Source organism: Colius striatus, chromosome W, assembly GCF_028858725.1.
Source record: "Colius striatus isolate bColStr4 chromosome W, bColStr4.1.hap1, whole genome shotgun sequence".
Lineage (NCBI taxonomy): Eukaryota > Metazoa > Chordata > Aves > Coliiformes > Coliidae > Colius > Colius striatus.
This window is the reverse complement of record NC_084789.1, coordinates 34795106-34816137: the sequence shown is the minus strand read 5'-3', so window position 1 is coordinate 34816137 and position 21032 is coordinate 34795106. Positions and strand designations below refer to the sequence as shown.

At 45.2% G+C, this 21032-nt stretch overlaps 1 pseudogene; it reads left to right on the top strand.

Moving 5' to 3' along the window:
- The window catches only part of LOC133628422 (tektin-3-like), a 125114-nt pseudogene extending 106113 nt beyond the window's left edge, over positions 1–19001 (top strand).
- The last annotated feature ends 2031 nt before the right edge of the window (positions 19002–21032 follow it).

The window sequence follows — 21032 nt, the reverse complement described above, 5'->3', positions numbered from 1 at the left end:
ATCCAATATCTAAGGGAATTAGCTGTGTTGGACGTCATCTATGGTGATCTAGATAATGTCGAGGCCTCCACAGATCCAGACGATGTCCAGTGTACATGGGCCATGTTGAGAAAAGTGATTCAGAGTGCCCCAGCTACATATTCTAATATCCTGGCAATGGTGTATCACCCAGACATGGATATACCAACAGTGGAGAGGATATCTTCTTGGTTACAGAACTATGAAGAGAGCCTCTGCACCTCCTCATCAGTGTGGGATGATGGCCTGACTGTCAGATCTGCCTCAAGAATTCAGTCATCCACTGTCCCGACCAGGGGAAAAGGAAGTCCCAGACGCAGGAGTACACCGCGAAATGAACTCTGACTCTTTTTCCGTGGCCAAGGAGACGATATGAGGAAGTGGGATGGTGAACCCACTTTTAAGCTGGAAGCGCATGTACGTGAACTAAGGGGGAAGACAGCTGTTAGAAAAGGACCACCCAAGAGGGCTGTCAGCATAGTGGCTGCCAAAACAAAAGAGGACAATCAACAATCTCCAAGACATAGAAGAACTGCACCTACTTCCTTCGATACCAATGAGGAGACTTCAGGTCTAAAATTGCAAGGATCAGATAGCGAATACTCTGATGAAGAACAGAAACAGAGGGTCCCTGCCTCCAGCCAGGAGGAGGAAAGGGATGACCGAATCTACTGGACTGTGTGGGTTCGATGGCCTGGCACATCAAACCCACAAAAGTATAAAGCCTTAGTAGACACAGGGGCACAGTGTACATTGATGCCATCAAGGTATAGAGGCACAGATTCTGTCTGGATCTCTGGAGTGACAGGGGGATGTGAAGAATTATCTGTATTAGAGGCTGAAGTGAGCTTAACAGGGGACAAATGGAAAAAACACCCCATTGTGACTGGTCCAGAGGCCCCTTGTATTCTTGGCATAGATTACCTCAGGAGAGGGTACTTCAAAGACCCCAAGGGGTATCGATGGGCTTTTGGTATAGCCACTGTAGATACAGAGAAAATCAAACAACTCTCTAATTTACCTGGCCTCTCAGAAGACCCTTTTGTTGTGGGATTGCTGCAAGTTCAAGAGCAACAGGTACCAATTGCTACCAGGAGAGTGCACTGGAGGCAATATCGCACGAACCGAGATTCCCTGACTCCCATCCGTGAGTTGATTCATCAACTGGAGGCTCAAGGAGTAATTAGCAAAACTCATTCTCCATTTAATAGTCCCATATGGCCTGTGAAAAAATCTGATGGAGGGTGGAGGTTAACAGTAGACTATCGTGGCCTGAACGAAGTGACACCACCACTGAGTGCTGCTGTACCAGACATGTTAGCGCTCCAGTATGAACTGGAGTCAAAAGCAGCCAAGTGGTATGCTACGATTGACATCGCTAATGCATTCTTCTCAATTCCATTGGCAGCAGAGTGCAGGCCACAATTTGCCTTCACATGGAGAGGTGTCCAATATACCTGGAATCGATTGCCCCAGGGCTGGAAACATAGTCCTACTATTTGCCATGGTCTAATCCAAACTGTGCTGGAAATGGGTGATGCCCCTGAACATTTACAGTACATTGATGACATAATTGTATGGGGCAACAAGGCAGAAGAAGTGTTTGAGAAAGGGAAAAGAATAATACAGATTCTCCTGAAAGCTGGTTTTGCTATAAAAAGAAACAAAGTAAAGGGACCTTCACAAGAGATACAGTTTTTGGGCATAAAATGGCAAGATGGGCGTCGGCACGTGCCTATGGATGTTGTGAATAAAATAGCTACTATGTCTCAACCGACTAATAAGAAAGAAACACAAGCTTTCCTGGGCCTTGTGGGATTCTGGAGGATGCATATTCCAGGTTCTAGTCAGCTTGTGAGCCCTCTTTTTAGAGTAACCAGAAAGAAGAACTGTTTTGAGTGGGGCCTTGAGCAACAACAAGCTTTTCAACAAATTAAACAGGAAATAGCTCGTGCAGTCGCCCTTGGGCCCATCCGTACAGGACCAGATGTGCAGAATATCCTCTACACTGCCGCTGGAGAGCATGGTCTCACCTGGAGCCTCTGGCAGAAAACATCTGGAGAAACCCGAGGTCGACCATTAGGGTTTTGGAGCCGAGGATATCGAGGATCGGAAGCCCACTACACCCCAACTGAAAAAGAAATACTGGCAGCATATGAGGGACTTCGAGCTGCTTCAGAAGTCATTGGCACAGAAGCTCATCTCCTCTTGGCACCACGTCTGCCTGTGTTACACTGGATGTTCAAAGGGAAAACCCCTTCTATACATCATGCAACCAGCGCTACATGGAGTAAGTGGATGGCATTGATTACACAACGATCTCGGCTGGGGAAATGTAATCGCCCAGGAATCCTGGAAGAAATCATGGAGATTTTGGAGCATTGCCTGAGGAAGTAGCTCGTGCCCAAGAGGCACCACCATATAATGAACTATCAGAAGATGAGAGGCATTATGCTTTGTTTACTGATGGATCCTGCCACGTGGATCACTGCTTATGGGAGCAACAAGAAAGCAGGAAGGGAGACCCCACGTACAGTAGTAAGTACGTCCTCAGGTAGTCTCTCAGCAAGCACTGTGTCAAATTTGCAGCTTCTTTCCTGTGGGAGCTATCTCCAATCCTACTCACTTGGACTGCTCAACTCCCATTGAAAAAATACATGCTGACGGTAGAAATTATACCACTACATATGAGAGCTACAAGAAAGCAGGAAGGCAGACCAAACCTACAGTAGTACGTAGGTCCCCATTTAGCTTCTCAGGTAGCACTGTGCCACCTCTGAAGCTGCTTTCCTGTGGGAGCTTTCTCCAATCCCACGCTCTTGGCCTCGTCAGATCCCTTTAAAAATACATTCTGTCGGTATAAGTTATACCACTCCGTATGGGAGCTACAAGAAAACAGAAAGGCAGACCCAACCTAAAGCAGTAAGTAGGTCCCCATGTACTCTATCAGCCAGCACTGTGTCACATTTGCAGCTGCTTTCCTGTGGGAGATATCTCCAGTCCCACTCACTTGGACTGCTCAGATCCCATTGAAAAAATACAGGCTGCCGGTAGAACTTACGCCACTGCATCTGGGCAGTACAAGAAAGCAGGTACGCAGACCATGCCTACAGTGGTACGTAGGTCACGTTGTAGTCCATCAACTTGCACTATGCAGCCTTTGAAGCTGTTTTCCTGTCAGAGTTATGTCCAATCCCTCGCTCTTGTCCTGCTAACCTCTGATTGAATATGCAGACTGTTGGTAGAAGTTATACCACTGCGTATGGGAGCAACAAAAAAGCAGGAAGACAGACCCTAACCTGAGTACAAAGTTGGTCCCCATGTAGTCTATCAGTCAACGCTGTGTCACATTTGCAGCTGCTTTCCTGTGGGCACTATCTCACATCCTACTAACTTGGACTGTTCAACTCCCATTGACAAAATATATGCTATCGGTTAAGTTATACCGCTGCGTATGGGAGCTAAGAGAAAGCAGGAATGCAGACCCCAATTACAGTGTTAAGTAGATCCCCATGTAGTCTATCAGCCAGCACTGTGTCACATATGAGCTGTTTTCCTGTGGGAGCTATATCCAATCCCGCTCACTTGGACTGCTAAACTCCCATTGAATAAATACAGTCTCTCAGTAGAAGTTATACTACTGCGTATGGGAGCAACAAGAAAGCAGGAAGGCAGACGTCAACTTGAGTACAAAGTTGGTCCCCATGCAGTCTATCAGTCAGCACTGTGTCACATTTGCAGCTGCTTTCCTGTGGGCGCTATCTCCAATCCTACCACTCATTTGGACTGCTCAGCTCTCTTTGAAAAAATACAGACTGTTGGTAGAAGTTATACCACTGTGTATAGGAGATACATAAAAGCTGGAAAGCAGACCCCACCTAATGTATTAAGTAGGACCCCATGTAGTTTATCAGGCAGCACTGTGTCACATTTGCACCTGCTTTCCTGTTTTACCTATCTCCAAGAACACCCACTTGTACTGTTCAGGTCCCATTGAAAAAATACATGCTTTTCGTTAAGTTATTGTACTGTGTATGAAATCTACAAGAAAGCAGGAAGGCAGACCCCACCTACAGTAGTAAGTAGGTCCCCATGTAGTCTATCACCCAGCACTGTTTCACATTTGCAGATGCTTTCCTGTGTGAGCTATGTCCAATCCCACTCACTTGGACTGCTCAGCTGCATTTAATAATACATGCTTTCCATTAAGTTATAGCAGTGCGCATGGCATCTACAAGAAAGCAGGAAGGAAGTCCCCACCTACAGTAATAAGTAGGTTCCCATGTAGTCTATCAGCCAGCACTTTGTCACATTGGCAGTTGCTTTCCTGTGGGAGCTATCTCCAATCCCACTCACTTGGACTGCTTAGCTCCCATTGAAAAAATACATGCTGGCGGTAGAAGTCATAGCACTGCGTATGGGTAATACAAGAAAGCAGGAAGGGAGACTCCCACCTACAGTAGTAAGTAGGTCTCCATGTAGTCTATCAGCCAGCACTGTGTCAACTTTGCAGCTGCTTTCCTGTGTGAGTTATCTCCAATCCCACACTCTTGGCCTTGTCAGGTCCCTTAAAAAATACTTTTTGTCGTTAGAAGTTATACATATGAGAGCTACAGAAAAGCAGGTACACAGACCCCACCTACAGTAGTAAGTAGGCCTACATATAGTCTATCAGCCAGCACTATGTCACATTTGCACCTGCTTTCCTGTGGCAGCTATCTCCAATAACACTCACTTGTACTGCTCAGGTCCAACTGAAAAAAAATATGTTGTCGCTTAAATTATACCACTGCGTGTGGGAGCTACAAAAAAGCTGGAAGGCTGACTCAACCTACAGTAGGAGGTAGGCCCCCATGTAGTCTAGCAGCCACCACTGTGTTACATTTGCAGCTGCTTTCTTGTGAAAGCTGTCTCAAATAACACTGACGTGGACTGCTCAACCCCCATTGAAAAAATAAATGCTGTTGGTTAAGTTATACCACTGCGTATGGGAGCTACAAAAAAGCAGGAAGGCAGACCCAACCTATAGTAGTAAGTAGGCCCCCATGTAGTCTATTAGAAAGCACTGTGTTAAATTTTCAGCTGCTTTCCTGTGAAAGTTATCTCCAATCCGACTCACTTGGACCGCTAAACTCCCATGGAAAAAATACAGGCTGTCCGTAGAAGTTATACCACTGCGTATGGGAGCTACAAGAAAGTAGGAAGAGAGACCCCACCTACAGTAGTAAGTAGGTCCCCATGTAGTCTCTCAGCCAGCATTGTGTCACATTGGCACCTGCTTTCCTGTGGGACCTACCTCCAAGAACACTCACTTGTACTTTTCAGGTCCCATTGAAGAAATATCTACTGTAAGTTTAGTTATAGCACTGCGCATGGTAGCTACAAGAATGCAGGAAGACAGACCCCAGGTACAGTAGTAAGTAGGTCCCCATGTAGTCTCTCAGCCAGCACTGTTTCACATTTGCAGATGCTTTCCTGTGTGAGCTATGTCCAATCCCAGTCACTTATACTGCTCTACTACCAATGAAAAAACATATGTTGTCGGTTAACTTATACCATAGCGTACAGGAGCTACAAGAAAGCAGGAAGGCAGATCCCTCTTACAGTAGGAAGTAGGTCCTCATGCAGTCTATCAGCCACCACTGTGTCACATTTCCAGTTTCTTTCTTGTGAAAGCTGTCTCAAATGACACTGACGTGGACTGCTCAACCCCCATTGAAAAAATACATGCTGTTGGTTAAGTTATACCACTGCGTATGGGAGCTACAAAAAAGGAGGAAGGCAGACCCCACCTACAGTAGTAAGTAGGCCCCCATGTAGTCTATCAGCCAGCACTGTGTCACATTTGCACCTGCTTTCTTTTTGGAGCTATCTCCAATCCCACTCACTTGGACTGCTCAGCTCCCATTGAAAAAATACATGCTTTCCATTAAGTTATTGCACTGCGTATGGGAGCTACAAGAACGCAGGAAGGCAGACCGCACCTATGCCGCGACGTTTTCGGCTCTTGGCCTAAAAACCAGACTCGAAGTCTGAAAAACCCAGGCTCGATGCCTGAAAAACCAACTCTAAGCCTGCTTCATGCGGCGATCAACCCACGGTCCGATTCTCAGCTGGGTGGGAAGAAAGCAGTCCTACTCAGTGTGAGTGATAGCAGAAATCTTCTTTATTGAGAGCAGGCTCTACCATATACACAGGAACTTCAAAGCTAGCTCAGCAACAGCAGCTTATAGATTACATTTTCTTGTTCATCCTACTTGCGGTTTCTGCAATAAGCAAGCTCCCTCACATTTTCCCATCTTGTTTTTCCCCAACGTTGTTTACCACTTTTAGCCGAAAACAGTCTGACCTTGAGGGAACAGAAAGCGGCCTGCCGTCTACATGACAGCAACTGCTTTAACCATGACTCTGACTCTGGTCTTGATTGTGCATTATATTCATATACCTAGAGCTCAGGCTTCCTTGCCCTAACAGGTCTAACATTAAATCCCGGGATTCATGTCCATGCTCCCTCATTTTTTCTCCACAATTCCCCCGTTTTGTTTTTGCACAGTCAAGACTGAGTCAGTCAATTTATGCACTGCCTTCATAATACAACTATATATTATTCTAAACAATACAAGCAAAAGCAAAATAACCAATATCCATCTTAACCCTTCTTTGATTAATATAGTCAACCAAGGTGAACCCCCCAAAAGCTGATTGAAGCCAATTATCAAAAGGCTGATAACCCACCGTAATATTCTTAGTGTGAGCCTTTAAATATGCCAAAGCTTTGTGAATAGATTCGCTATGATCAGAAAGATTAAAACAACACATGCCTTCAAAGTCTTGGCATCCGTGCCCTTTCGCCAATAGCAAAAAATCAATAGCTGCACGATCTTGCAATAAGGCATGTCTAAGGCTTTTCTGGTCTACCAACAATTTTTCTATAACATCAGTAGTAACATTAGCTTTCTGCTCCGACCAACACACTAATTTTTCTTACTGCCGTAAGGCCTGGGCTGCAGCCGACCCAGGTACGAATGCTGAAGCAAATACATTTGCCGTAATGGACCACAATTGTACTTTACCATCACAATCTCCTTTTAAGTTGTGGGTATCTCTTGTTTTCTGTAAGTTGGTAATTTTTAACCAGTCCTGTTGTCCAGGAGCAAACAAAGTTAGTTTCCCTAAATAACATGGCCCCCCATTTGGGTTAGCTGGGATAATGGAAGATGTTATTGGGTAGAGCTTTAGCAGACCCATTGCTCCACAGAGTAGGCCCCTGAGGGTTTCCGCGTTCCCAACCAGCGTTTCTTCCCCCATATATCAACCCAGATAAGTTGGCCATCCATGTCCCAACAAATTGTCCTATGGCCAATCCACAATATCCTCCTTTTGGATCTACAAATCGACTATATGCACCTTCGGGGGAAACATCAGTGCACTGCTTAACCATATTTTGATATTGTTCCATTCCTCTTAGTCCTTTATATTTAGTCTCAAAGCTAAAACAAGCACGAGTCCAACTCCCATTCGTTATGTTTCCGATTGCTTGACTTCCCAGCAACTCCAACTCTTGTGGGTCCCAGGGAAGAGGGACTTTGAGCCGACTTAACAAGTCTGCGGCACAGACCTTCATATTTTAAGAGCCTAGCATCAGTTATCCGTTTTTCCGCCTTTTATTGTAATACCTCCCCCGAATATTCTGGGGAGAAAACACCTTTAACTCCCCTCCAAAGGTAACAAATAAAAGGTTTTCTAACATCAGGCAGACTAGGCAGAGGAGCATTAATCAAATCCACTTTTAAATTCTCAAAGTCTCTTTCATCTTCTTTGGGCCATTTAACTAATCCATCTCAGGCTAATTTCTGGTACAAAAATTTTACCTTCTTAATAAAATTTTCAATCCATTGTCTGCAATATCCAACAGACCTAAAAGCTGTCTAACTTGTCTCTTACTCTTTGGAGCTTGCAGGGACAGTATCCCATTTACTCGATCTGGATCAAGTTTCTTACTTCCCTTTATAAACCAGTGTCCCAAATATTTTACCTTTTCTTCAGGAAACAGTAATTTAGATTTAGACACTTTCAACCCGTGTAAACTCAGGAAATTAGGCAATTTAATACTTTCCTGTCTAACAGCTTCTTCATCTCTCCCTGCTAATAATAAATCGTCCACATATTGAACTAAAATAGCTTCTTTGCCTAACTCATAATTTCTCAAGATCTCTTCTAGTGCTTGTCCAAAAAGATTGGGAGACTCTGTAAATCCCTGTGGTAATAGAGTCCATCTCAACTGTTGTTTTTTATGGGTGTCAGGATCTTCACATTCAAAAGCAAAATAATCCCTGCACTCCTCTTTCAGGGAACATGCCCAAAAGGCATCCTTAAGGTCTAGCACACTGACTCAATAAGGTGTGCAGGTTAGCTACCACAGGGAACCTAGTAATAGTTCTCTTGTTTATCTCCCGGAGGTTATGTACTAATCTATAAGTCCCATCAGATTTCTTTACTGGCAATATGGGAGTATTGTAAGGGGACATACAGGGCTCAAGTAGTCCCTTAGATATTAGTCTTTCTATTTCTGGTTAATCCTCGTCTACCTTCTTGTGACAAGGGGCACTGCTTTACCCTTACCGGAAGCCCAGGGTTTTTCCTAAGTCTGTAATTACGTCTCCCCCTAATAAATTATGATCAGCCTCTGGAACAAACAAAAACGATCCTACAGCATATTTTGCTTCTTCAGATTCTATCAGTACCTCCTTCACAAGAGGTACTTTAAATGTTTCCCCTTTTGCCCCTACTACTTGTCTTACACCCCTGGGGAATCACTGGATCGTAGATCTCTCAGCCCGAGTCCACTAAAAATTCTACTTCCTGACGCTGAGGACCTAACTTCAGTTTTATCAAGGGCTCGATTACTCTTGTGGTCCTCAGCAAATAGAGCCCCTGACTCCCCCTATTCTTCCTTAAAAACATTCCATCGTCCTTGAATTCCTCTTTTTTTTTTTCCTGTTGAATGCACCTGTCTCCCAGGCTTTTGTTTCCCTTTCTAGCCCTTTTTCTTGCCAATCTTCTAATTTTTCTGGTTTCTTTCAGATATCCACCCATGATTTTGCCACAAATTGGGTCTTTAATAATGCCTGTCCCACTGGAGCTGCTGGATCTACTCCAGAGTACAGTTGAAGGCTTTTACATAATCTCTCAAGCCAATCAGTTGGGGTTTTGTCTTTTCTCTGTCTCTCATTGAATGCTTTGTTAATATTCTGTCCTCGGGGAACAGACTCTCTGATTCCCTGGACAGTGATGATTCGTAGGTCTGCCATATGGGCTCTGTGCTCCGCCATCTGATTATTCCAATTGGGCCTTTGCAAGGGCCATTTCACATGTGCGTCTGGTCCTGCCTGGTGCTGTTGATCCCAAGATTCTCATTCCTGCTCTTCGAATCATTTCCCTTTCCTCCTTTGTGAATAATATAGTTCATCCCAGGTATACAGATTCGACCCTAAGAACTGATCTAATCTCTCAGACACACCCAGAGGATCCTCTACCAAATCTCCTCTTCGGATGGGCTCTTAGCTTTCTTTTCCTTAAGAGCGAACAAGGATACCTTATCAGAAGGTTGGGGTATCCAGAGACTTGCATATTCAATTTCCTCTTGGGTAACGGTGGTCTTATCATTTACCCACAAATTGAGGTCTGCTCATAACCAGTCCTCAAAAGACCCAAATATAGGCCAAATAATATGGGGATTTCCTAATGACTCTTCCCCGCACCCCAAACTTCCATACAGTAATGTACCATCTTTTCCTTACTCTTTTGTCTTCTACAGGGGGGAATCATTCCAAAATTTAATCATCATCCCCAGAGGACTTTCTGGGGAAATATCTGGCAGCCTATCCTTATTCCACCCTTGGGATCAGAGGGCTTGCTCTTCCTCTGTCCCAACTTCTAGAGTGCCCTTGACTCGTTCTCACAACCGTTCTCCTCGGTCGTGACCCACGCCCTCGCAGGCAATGGGAACTGCACTACTGGAGGGTCCGCACTGACTTGGTCTCCTTGAGACCTCTCAGTCACTCGCACTCTAGGATAACCACCCCGACCGAACGGAACCACGCAAATACTTACTCAATCCAGAGTCTTCGTTCGGATCTTCGTACACAAAAATTTTGGGGTGCTGCAGGTTTATGTGCTTATTTGCCAAATTTAGAAGGGGTTCGGAATACAGAGTTTGGCAAGGGAATTTCCCACACCAGGGCCATGCGCAGATGAGGCACCCCCTAGTCTGGGAATCCAATACCAAATTTACCTGTATCCAAATCACGGCACCAAGTTGCTGTGAAAAAGTTCACAGGCCAATTTAAATGAGTCACAGATCAATTTTTTTAAGCAAGTGGCAAATAAGCAAAGCAGCGCTGGGCGGCCGGGAGACCCTGTTCCACCCCCCCCCCCCCCTCCCCGTATCAGAGTCCTTTTGTACAGTCCTTATAGGTCGAGTGCATCGCTACCTGGTGTACTCTGCCCATGTGCAGGTCTTGTTACTAGGAGGTCTTCTTCTGCCTCCTGGTGGTCGTAGGGTGGTGACTGGGATGAAGTCAGTAGTCTTCCTCTAGTGGCCCGCTCATGAACTCATCTCTTGGCTCTTATCAGCTCATGCGCAACCTATTGTACCTGCTATAAGCACCTTAGCCAACTGCACCTGTGAACATTGTAGAGACTTTACGGTTAAAGTTTTAAAAGACTTTTAAAATGACTTTAAATGGTTCCTTGCACAACTATACTTTCATGATTCGATTAACGAACATGATCTATTCCATTACAGACTGGAGATAGCGCTCACAGGAAAGCAGCTGCAAATGTGACACAGTACTGGCTGATAGACTACATGGCGACCTACTTAACACTGCAGTTGGCATCTGCAATCCAGTTTTTTTGTAGCTCCCCTACGCAGTGGTATAACTTCTACTGACAGTCTGCCTTCCTGCTTTCTTTTTGCTCCAACAGGCAGTGGTATGACTTCTTCCGCCAGCATGTATTTTTTCAATGGGAGCTGAGCAGTCCAAGAGAGTGGGATTGTAGATAGCTCCGACAGGAAAGCAGCTGCTTTCTTGTAGCTCCCCTGCGCAGTGGTATAATGCTGAAGATGACGGGAGACAAGCCCACCCTGTAGTGCAACAAGTATCAACTTTATTTGCTAAGATACAACTCTGTTATAGATACAATAATCAGGCTCATACATATTGCAAAAGCTAAGATCATCATTGGTTCCCAGTTAGATGCAAACCTCGCCCTTGTTTGAACATACTCCAGATACTTGTGGCTGCTTAACCCAAACTAAGCTCCTGTTTTCTAATCCTGTTATCATAAAACTCTCTTGCTCTCATGTCCTTGAGCAGGAGTCCAATATCTTACCGCTTAATGCTCACTGCCTAACGAGTTGTATTCAATCATCTCCTCTTTCCTCTTGCCAAGTCTCCACAAACCTCCACACAGTATAACTTAAATGACAGCATATATTTTTTCAATGGGAGCTGAGCAGTCCAAGAGAGTGGGATTGTAGATAGCTCCCACAGGAAAGCAGCTGCAAATGTGACACAGTGTTGGCTTATAGACTAAATGGGGACCTACTTACTACTGTAGGTGGGGTCTGCCTTCCTGCTTTCATGTAGCTCCCATACACAGTGGTATAACTTTACGGAAATCATGTATTTTTTTCAAAGATAGTTGAGCAGTCCATGTGAGTGGGATTGGATAGAGCTCCCACAGGAAAGCAGGTGCAAATGTGACACAGTGCTGGCTGATAGACTTCATAGGGGCCAACTTACTACTGCAGGTGGGGCCTGCCTTCCTGCTTTTCTGTAGCTCCAATACGCAGTGGTATAACTTCTACCGACACTCTATATTTTTTCAATGGGAGTGGAGAAGTCCAAGTGAGTGGGATTGGAGATAGTGCCCACAGGAAAGCAGCTGCCAATGTGACACAGTGCTGGCTGATAGACTACATGGGGACCTACATACTACTGCAGTTGGGGTCTGCCTTCCTGCTTTCTTTTACCTTCTATACACAGTGGTATAACTTAATCTACACCAAATATTTTCTCAATGGGCGCTGAACAGTGTAAGTGAGTGGGATTGGAGATAGCTTTCACAGGAAAGCATTTGCAAATGTGACACAGTGCTGACTGATAGACTACATGGGGGCCTACTTACTACTGTAGGTGGGGTCTGCATTCCACCTTTTTTCTAGCTCCTATGCGCAGTGCTATAACTTAAGTGACAGCTTATATTTTTTGAATGGGACCTGAGAAGTACAAGTGAGTGTTATTGGAGATAGCTCCGACAGGAAAAGAGCTGAGAATGTGACACAGTGCTGGCTGATACACTACATTGGGACCTACTTACTAAACTAGGTGGGGTCTGCGTACCTGCTTTTTTGTAGCTCTCATACACAGTGGTATAACTTAAGCGACAGCATATATTTTTTCAATGGGACTTGAGCAGTACAAGTGAGTGTTATTGGAGATAGCTCCCACGGGAAAGCACCTAAAACTGTGACACAGTGCTGACTGATAGACTACATGGGGAACTACTTACTACTGTAGGTGGGGTCTGCCTTTCTGCTTTCTTGTAAGTCCCATACGCAGTGGTATAACTTACCCAACAGCATATATTTTTTCAATGGGAGTTGAGCAGTCCAAGTGACTGGCATTGGAGACTGCTTTCAAAGGAAAGCAGCTGCAAATGTGAACAGTGCTGGCTGATAGATTACATGGAGGCCTACTTTACACTGCAGTTGCAGTATTCCTTTCTGCTTTCTTGTACCTCCCATACGCAGTGGTATAACTTCTACCGACAGAATGTATTTTTAAAGGAAGCTGATGAGGCCAAGAGCGTGGTATTGGAGATAGCTCCCACAGGAAAGCAGCTGAAAATGTGACACAGTGCTGGCTGATAGACTACATGGGGTCCTACTTACTACTGTAGGTGGGATCTCCCTTCCTGCTTTCTTGTAGCTCCTATAGGCAGTAGTATGACTTCTAGAGCCAGCTTGTATTTTTTCAACGGGAGATGAGCAGTCCAAGTGCGTGGGATAGAGATAGCGCCCACAGGAAAGCAGCTGCAAATGTGACACAGTGCTTATTGATAGACTACATGGGGGCCTACTTATTGCTGTTGGTGGGGTCTTCCTTTCTGCGTTCTTGTAGATCCCATACACAGTGGTATAACTGAAAGGACAGCTTTTTTTTTTTCAACGGGACCTGAGCAGTACAAGTCAGTGTTATTGGAGATAGCTCCAACAGGAAAGCAGGTTCAAATGTGACACAGTGTTGACTGATAAACTTCTATTAAAGTCATGGATATCCCGTGACATAAAACTTATCCAATTTCCCCCAGTTCCGTTAGTACCGAAGCTTGCATTGGCACTTCCAAACATGTCTATTTCCTTAGGGGGTGAGGCTAATGTGGTATTAAGGGACTTAATTATCTCACATTGACGTTTCCCGTCTGAATGATCGTGAGCACCGCTAATTGTGTTCAGCCCAGTCCTGTTACACAAGGTGTTATTGTCTACTAGTCCACAAAATTCCTCCGGATTCCATACAAGCAATCCTATCAAACACGTTTTAAAACTATTAGTAACCCCTCCCAAACTAAGAGAAAGAGATGATTGACCAGTTTCATTAGCAAAGGTTATCCAAATATTATCTCTAGGCTGATTAAAATGCGTCAAGCTGTTAGCTTTTATAGTTACACTAAAAGTTATGGTTATAACAAAAAACCTCATTATTATTCATTAAATTCAGTGTCTTTTTGTTATATAACCTTCAGTCTTTTGATTGTTAGCCAGTCCTCCAATGACCGCAAGACGAGGGTGTATTTATTCTGCAATCTCTTCCTATCCATTTTCGTCAGATGGTTTGATCTCCGCAGCTTCAAGGACAGCTGTTGTCCACCTGGCTGGCACCCAAATGGATCCTGTGGGAGAATCAACACACAAATACCCATGTCCCCAGTATAATACTTTGGCCGGAGGCTGCCATATCCCTGTTTTAGGGTCATGATATTTAACCCATATTTCTTTCTTCCCCTCCTTTTGTGCCTTTAGATTATGATGCATTATTACAGGTGGTAGCTCCTGTTCCCCAAACACACACAGGTGGTTCATAACAAATAAAGCCTTCAACAATTTCATATGTGGGTCTTTAACATCCCCATATTTACCAAGATATCTTTTTAGAGTCCCATTAACTCTTTTTATTATGGCTTGTCCAGAGGGGAAATGGGGAATCCCCGTTATATATTCAACTCCTCATTGACTCGTGAACTGTTCTATGCTTCTACTTATATAGGCCAGCCCATTGTCTGTCTTTATTTTCTAAGGAATTCCCATTACCGCAAAACTACTATATAAATGACGCTCCACATGTATGGCCCTCTCCCCTGTCTGTGCTGTTGCCCAAACGAATTTGCTCCATGTGTCTATGGTTACATGCACATATTTTAGTCTTCCAAACTCTGCCACATGAGTGACATCCATCTGCCAAAATTCATTTGCAGATAATCCTCTAGGGTTCACCCCCAAGCCTAAGCCAACACCTCCATTTTGATGGCTACAAATGGAACAAGCTCTAACAATAGCCTTTGCATTCTTTAGAGATAATTGAAACTCTCGGTATAAGCCCCGTGCATTCTGATGAAAAAGGGAGTGCGCTTCTCTGGCTAGTATCTGTTTGGACAGAGGCGTGTTATGTGTCACTGTGACCGGCTTATCTGCCCTAGCATTACCTTCTCCCAGCCCAATGTCCCATTTATGGCTCCTGATATGTATAATAGCATAAATATGCTCCCTAAGATTTCTTGCCTTCTGCAGCTGTATTAATAATTCAAATAGTCTGGGATTCTGCACTTCCTTAATGGAGGCGTCCTCGATTCTCTCTACGATACCCGCGGCATAGAACGAGTCTGTAACCACATTCAGGGGCCCTTTCAGGTTCATCATGGCCCATACTACTGCCAACAGTTCCAAGGTTTGTAATGTGTCTTTCTCTTCTGCTTTTATTAGTTGGTGCTTCCACTGCCCTTCCTCTTGCCAGGTTATTGCTGCCATTCTAGTCTTTCTTCCTGCATCTGTGTATGCTATCAACGCATCCGTGATGGGGGCCGGCTCTCGTTTGGGTCGTACTAGCCAATTGCATTTTCCTAGCCATTGTAATGGTGCTTTTATTATTTTGTCTGTTGCTACTATACTGCCGTCACCTAAGAGCGCCTCCTGAAGATCTTCTGTATTGTCTAAATACCATGGTAAAGAGTCCTTTTTCATTAGTATCCTTATCGTATGCGGCTCAGCACCAGTTACTTGTAATGCTCTTTCACAACCCTTTTTTATTAGTCCCGCCAACATCTCAATTTTTTGAAAAAGGGTTTTGTTTGTTGTAAGGCTGGGGAAATCCATTCTAGAACCCATACCTCCCCCATTTTCTTTTCAGATTGTGTCAAGGCCCCAAGCAAACACTTTGTGCTATACCAGATGGTTAAGTCAATAGGTAAGTCAACATCGTGACGTAGGACCTGCCCTTGTATGACACAGTCCATAATTTGTTGAAGCGCATCCTGAAGCTCTGGTGTTACCTGTATTTTACACGTGGGGTTGCTTCCTTTCAAAAGTGGTCATAGTTTTTCTAACAACTCGTTGGGTATTCCCACTATTTGTTTTAGCCATTGCAGATCCCCTAACAGCTTCTGAGCATCATTCGGGGTCTTTATTTGTAGTTGGAGCTGTAGCTTCTGTGGTACTATGAGCTGTTCTGATAAAGACCATCCAAGATATTTCCATGGAGCTGTACGCTGAACCTTTTCTGGAGCTAGCACAAGGTGGCATTGAGCCAGTGCCTGTCGAGTCTCCTCCACCTGTTGTTCCGTAAATGGTGCAGGCTGAGAAAAGAGGATATCATCCATGTAATGGTAGATGATAAAATTAGGCCATGGTCATCGAAAGGGTTGTCAAGCTGCGTCAACATACAGCTGACAGATAGTTGGGCTGTTACGCATGCCTTGCGGCAAAACTGTCCATTCAAAACAATGGTCGAGACCTTCTCTATTTATTGCAGGCAAGGTAAAATCAAACCATTGTGTATCCCGCTGATGTAAGGCAATGGTAAAAAAGCAGTCCTTTAGATCTACGATTAACAGTGGCCAACCCTGTGGAATCATAGCCGGACTGGGTAGTCCTGGCTGCAATGCTCCCATAGGTTCCATTTGTTCATTTACTGCACGTAGGTCATGTAACAAACGATACTTGCCAGATCTCTTTTTAATAACAAATATAGGAGTGTTCCACGGGCGTGTAGATAACTTTAAATGTCCTTGGGCAAGTTGCTCTTGCACTAACTCATGAGCATGCTCAACACTTTCCCTTTTTAAAGGCCATTGCTTAACCCATACTGGCTCGGCTGTTTTCCAGGTAATAGGAAGTGGGAAAGTCCATGCAACGGCCATTATGCCAAAGGGTGCTCATTTGTTAGGACCATTCCTATCTGGGCTAGTATGTCTCGACCAATAAGACATTGCACGGTTGGAGGCAGCCGCACAACAGAAAAACTAGCAGTTATGGTTTTCTCATCCACATGAACCAAGATGGGTGGAGAGCGACTAGCCAGAGTAAGTCCTCCTACCCCAGTCACAGTAGTTGCTGCCGGTTGCAGGGGCCAGTGTTGTGGCCAACATCTTGGGCTGATAATGCTGGAATCTGCCCCTGTGTCCAATAATTCCATCAAGGACCTTTTTTGTCCTTGAAATTCAAGGTCTATTTTGCGTCTAGCCCTTTCACTGAGATCCATAGTCAACAGTGTAAGTCCTCCCGTGGAGCCAAATCCCCCTTCTCCTCTTAAGTCCTCTTTTATTGGTCTTATTCCTTTTGACATTTGTTCCAATGGTATTAATTGTGCAGTTCTCTGATTTTTCATAATTTGTATTGGTAAAAAGGGGGTGTGGGCCATGATCATAATTTCTCCCAAATAATCTGCATCAATAACTCCGGGGAGAACAAAGAGTCTAAGCATAGTAGTTGACAAGCGTCCTAACAACAATGCGCCCACTGTTCGTCCCCCTATAGTGATTGGACCTTTCACTCCGGTGGGTATCTTCTGTGGGCTTGTTGTCATAATGGTAACATCTACTGCTGCTGCCAGGTCCATTCTGAGGCTCCCACTTGTGGCCGGCTGGAGGCAGCTGCTGACATCTGTTGAGTTGCAGCGGCGACATGTGTCTGAGCGCTGCCACTGCGGTTCGACCCACTCGAATTGGAGTTTCCCGACCTGTAGCATAGCAGTCACGACGGAAATGTCCCATTCCGCCACACCGGTAACACTTTATTCGTCCACTTGAAGAGCCCCTTTGAGTGGTCACAGCGGATGCTTGAAGGGGTGCAAGGGTGGCTAACACCTGATTCTGAGTTGCTTTCGCCTGTTGCTTTAATCCCAATCCCAATTCCTTAATAGCTTCCACGAGAAAAGCTTGTTGACCTGTCGGGACCTGGGCCATACGGTCTAAAGCGTCTTCAATTGACCAATTGGCTCTTAACGTACTCAATACTGTCCTGGTAGCTGGATTACAATTCTGTAGGGTGCACTGTTTTAGCAAGGCGCCACACATATATTCTGGAACTCCAGCCCTCTCTATGGTGGAGGCAACTTTATCAATAAAGGTCCTGAACGTTTCATCCCGATCCTTTTAGATTCCCATATATATTGGCACTCCACCTGGATCCTATACCTTTTCCATAGCCTCCCTTACTAATCGCATTGCCTCTCTACACTTATCAGGCCCTATCAAAGCCTGAGCCTCCGTACGGAGGAAGGGTCCCAAACCCATCAGCTCTTCCACCGTCACACCATAGAGAGGGTCGTCTTGCTGACGCTGAGTTGCGACACTTTCATTCTCTAATGCCTGCCAATGTGCATTAAATAACAGCTGCTGATGTTGTGTATAAATAAGTTTTACTATGCCTCGACAGTCAGCGGGCAGTAGCATCTGGGTTCCCCATACATAGTCAATCATTTGTTTCACTGGTTCACTATTTACCCCGAACTGGCTGACCGTGGACCGCAACTGGGATAACAACTTCCAATCCAGAGCAGAAATTGGTGCTTGCATACCTCCCCCTGCAATGGGTTGGAATACCAGTGGCAACACCAAAGTTCTGGCTGCTTCCAGTGCATCGCCATCCCCTTTTCCCAGACAATCCTTTGCGAGTGCAGCCCAATCCTCCCTCCGCTCCTTTGCGATGGCCTCCACCAGTTCACTCTCTGCCCCAGGGACAGACTCACCAAGTGGGGGGTGTGGAGGCGGGGGCTCTTTAGGCCAGCACTCCTGTTCCTCAGGAGGGGCTGATGGCTCACATGGTTCTCGTACCCCGTCCGTGTCTCCAGGGCCATTTTCTACACCCGGGGGGGGGGAAATATTACTTTTGAGACGGTAAGAGCCAGCGGGGTGGATTGGAACCAGTCACGCTCATCGTTTTTATTCTTACTCTATGCTGCTGATGAGTGCTCAGCAGCCTTCTTTTCTGCCTAATGTTGCAGCAACTCATTGTGCACTATCCTCCAAAGCTTCCCTAACTTTTTAGCTGTCTTATCGTCCTCCAGGGTAGCCTCCCACAGCAAATCCCCAAATTTACACCATTCGCTCAATTCATGCACTGTATGTGGATTCTGAAACACTCCCTTAGCATACCCATAAGGTAACAACCCTGGTAGGTCCTTTTGCAGATCTATACCCTTTATCTGCCGCTTCTGCAAGAATGCAGTAAATAAATCATATGCCGCTTGTCTTTCCATACCTATTATCGTCAGCGTGCTGTTGCAGTCCTTCAAGGTCTGGCGGCACATATCGGCTGGGCTCGTCTGTACGGTCACCCAGGGCACGACATGTTCCCAAATTTCACGCTTATTTCTGTCCTTGTTGTGTAGGACCCGAACCCCTTCGTCGCTCCGCCGTAGTGCCAAGCCACTATCACGTCGGGGTCACCATTTGCTGAAGACGACGGGAGATAGAAAAACCCTATAGTGCTGAGCAAGTCTCAACTTTATTTGCAAAGATGCAACTCTTTTATAGATACAATAATCAGGCTCACACATATTGCAAAAGCTATGTGGCACCGTTTCCACCAGTATCTGCCTCCGATGATGAGTGATCTACGTGGAGGAGTGGCAGAAATGAGAGCTAGAAGACGGAGTCTGGTGAGGAGACGGGGGGTGGGGCGCCTACGTGGAGTAAAGAAAAAAGTTCTCCTCTACACAAGAGTTTTTAGAAAGTCAGAGAGGCGAAAGGGCTTCGGAGCAGAGCCCCCGCGGGAGAGCTGCTTCCCATTTGAGCCCAGCCTCTCGAGTTACCCCTGGGATGACTTGCAGGGGAATGCCAAGCGGGCGGAGTTGGGCGGAGATGCAGCGCAGGATGATCAGAGGAGAGTGGGGGAGCGAGACCCCATGTTAGACTGGACACCATCGGGCACGAGAGGGAAGACAAAGAAAACACAGGAGAGAGTAATACCGGCTGCGTTGCCGGCGCCGGGGACGGCACGGAGTGAGCCAGACCGCCCCCGCCCCTTCCATCCGCAGCCGCCGCCGCCACAGCGCAGCCGCTTCCCGCGCCCGGTCAGTGTCTCCGGAGTGCCTCCCCACACACACCGCGTGCCGACACGGCCGGCCGCAGCCCTCACGGACTGCTGGGCTCATTTTCCATCCTCAGTCCCTTGCCTCAAAGAGTGTAAAAACTGTTGGTCGTGATGTTATGCATTTTGCTGTAAATGTGATGATGAATAGTGGTTTTCTTACAGTGGAAACTTTCTAAGGGGTTTTAGGTGTCAGGAATGGAACTTGGAAGAACAGAACATTTTGACATTGAGAAGCTAAAAGGTGGTTTATGTTTTAGACTCATTGGTGAAGGATTTTTTTTGATCAGGAGTAAAGAAAAAAAAAATGGATTTTGTCATACTGTTGATGCTTCAAATGATTGTGGTAAATGGTTTTAGGCAATTTCAACAACCCAAGCAAAACATGTGGCTTACACTGGCCAAAGCAATCAATCAGTCTACAATATGTTTATCAATGGCCACTCCAGATAATCCTTTTTCTACCTGTTTGGTGGGAGTTCCATCAGATGTGGCACAATGGCCTGTACCAAATGCATTAAAACCAAATCCCTTAGTTAAGGGCAATGGCAAAGTTGACAGCTGGGATTTGATCATTTCATGGTTGCCAATAATGACAACAGAGTCACAGGAGTTAGAATGATTGGGATCTATAAAGATGGATTTTTGTGTTATGTTTAATTTTACCAGCAATACCAAAACATTTGGGACAGAATGTGGATCCCATCCTGGGCGTGTATAAGAACACAACATCTTGTTGCAATTACACTTCACCAAAAAGATCCAGGTCTAGTCTTGTGCCTGTACAGTTACCAAAGGGAATTTTTCTGATCTGTGGGGACCAGGCATGGCCTGGAATACCCTCGATATTACAAAGGGGACCATGCAGTTTGAGACAACTGACGATCTTGATGTCTAATCACACAATGATTTAGAAACATCATTGTCCAGAACAATTTCTGCATGCATTTACTGGCGAATGTGATGACTATGTTACCTTTGATCTCCCTCAGCAATAATAGCAACTAGTATATTTGCTCCAGGTGTAGGAGTATCTGCTTTATTAACTCAGCTATGCAAATTAGGATGCTGGCTTAGCAAACAAAGTAACCAAACCTCAATGACATTAGAAGACTTGATTAGCAATGTAAGTAGTATTAGCCATACAACTTTGCAACATAGACCTGCTAGAGATTTTACTTTTAGCAGAAGTATAATAACCTTGTTTGTCAGCTGTGTTTTTTTTTTTTTTCAGTGGATAAGAAGCAGCTTACCAGGCATGAGTTGCTAAAACTAATGTGCAGATTGTCCTTCAGCTGCTCTCGACTGTTAGAACGGAAGAAGCAAAAATACCTACAAGATAACAACTTCGAGCAAGGAG